General features: G+C 42.4%; 1 protein-coding gene across 4 annotated transcripts in view; it reads left to right on the plus strand.

Moving 5' to 3' along the window:
* Positions 1–2051, plus strand: part of Ttc21a (tetratricopeptide repeat domain 21A) — a 28541-nt gene that overhangs the window by 10398 nt on the left and 16092 nt on the right. The window lies entirely within an intron of this gene.

A 2051-nucleotide genomic window follows, 5' to 3' on the forward strand; every position in this document is an offset into this window, starting at 1 on the left:
TTTTTTTTTTTTTTTTTTTTTACCAGAGATTGAACTCAGGACCCTGTGCTTGCCAGGCAGGCACTTATTCTACTGAGCTATCTCCCCAGCCTGGTTTCTGTGAATTCTGAACGAGCAGTGTTCAGTTGGGGTTGAGGAGCCACGTGGTCCAGTGTTTGCAGCAGCTGCTGCTTGGCCTGGCTCCAAGGAGCTGAGTGTCTGGGGTAGTCACTCCCCCTCAGCACAGTGCAGGGTCAGGGTAGTCACTCTCTACTTTTGGTTTAACACATCGGGCTGTCCCCTCAGAACCATCCCTCTCTCTATCCCTAACTCCCATGAAAATAATGAAACACATTTTAAAGAGATTATGAGACTATTGCAGTCCTAGAATCACAAAACTGTCTTCCATGAACATGTAAGGCAAATAGTATGAAATGCATGGAAATGTCAAGCAGTTCTGGTAACCTGTGCAGCAGCAGAGGCAGAGATTGGCTGACCAAAGAAAGAAATAGGCCACCGTTCCCCAAAGAGCTCCAGGAAAAGTAAGCCTAAAGCTCAGAGCTGCCAGAAGCTGGGTGGAAAAGCATGCCAGGGGGCAGTTATCAAAGTAATGGCAGGATCAGAACTGCCCCCAGCTTAGAATATAGCATTAAGGAGGATTTTATTTGGCACTAGGCAGGAGGGAGAAGACCAAGGTGACTTCCCACCACCAGCATGAAGAACACAAACCTTGGGTGCTCAGTGCCTAGGCATAAAGCCCGGCCAGGCTGAGCCCTTCCCATATCCTCATTTTGGGGAGAGCCCTTGTGGCTAGGCTGGGACACATACTGGTCAGAAGGCCTGTCCTACTCACAGTCCTGGAGCTATCATCATATCTGACCTGTCTGGAAAATAAGAGACCTTCCTAGTTGGGAAATCTGCCCAGCTACTGGTCACTGGTCCAGTCCTGAGTTTGTAAATCTAGCAGTCTGAGGACCAAAGTCCCAATATATGTAGACTTTTCCCCTAAAGCACCTTCAGTGACTGAAGTGACAGTTGTCAATAAGGACTTGCTGCTCTGAAGAAGGTACAAAGAACAAAAAAGAATTGCCAGAAGTGAAAAACATTATGCAAAGTAAAACATCCCTCAGACAGGTCCAATATTGGCATGGATAGAACTGAAAACCAAGATGGTGCTGAGGAGAACAATCGGGAACAAATCAGAATGGACAGCTGATATTTCCCTCCCAACATCAAAACATATCACAAAGCCACAGTAATTAAGTCAGCTGGAAGCCAGTTCTGCCTGGAATAAACATAAACAGGGCATAACAAGGCCGATTTTGAACATATAGGCTGTCCAGTAACTTCTAGTTGGACCCCTGGCTTTCCATTATGAAAACTATGAAGGCCAGTCCCCATCCCACACCACACTCCAGGTGAAGTAAATATTTACCATTTTGTTTTGGTTTTCCTTGGCTTTTCTTCAGTGTGCTCTACTCTACCACTGAGATCCCTCAATTATTTGTAAGCATAAAAACTAACTGAAATGTGAATTCTCCTAAGCACTCTAAATCTGCCTAAAAATTCAGAAGGTATAAAGGAAAATATTCACCTTTTTGTTTAAAAATTTCAATGTACTAAGCTAAAAGAAACTAAAGGCAAACTAAAGGAAAACATTTTTGACAAAGGATTAGTGATCTTTATATATAAAAGGAAAAAATACATGAAAAACAGACAAACTGTGAACAGGAAATTCATAGTAGACTAGAAAAAAGAACATTTAAAATATGAAAAAATGTTTGTTCTCCCTGATAATGAAAAATCTGAATACTTCTGATTAAAACATATTAGCAAGGCTGTGAGGAAAGGACACTGTTAAATTCTTTTTAAAAAACAATTTGTTTTCTTTTTTGGTGGAACCAGGAATTGAACTCAGACCCTTGTGCTTGCTAGGGAGGCACTTATTCCACTGAGCCATCTCCCCAGACCCTAAAAGAATTTGTTTATTTATTCGATACAAGGTCTTGCTATGTAGCATGGACTCAGAGTGATCCTCCTGTCTCGACCTCCCTAGAACTGGGATTATAAGG

Source organism: Octodon degus, unplaced genomic scaffold (genome assembly GCF_000260255.1).
Source record: "Octodon degus isolate 3935 unplaced genomic scaffold, OctDeg1.0 scaffold00147, whole genome shotgun sequence".
Classification (NCBI taxonomy): domain Eukaryota; kingdom Metazoa; phylum Chordata; class Mammalia; order Rodentia; family Octodontidae; genus Octodon; species Octodon degus.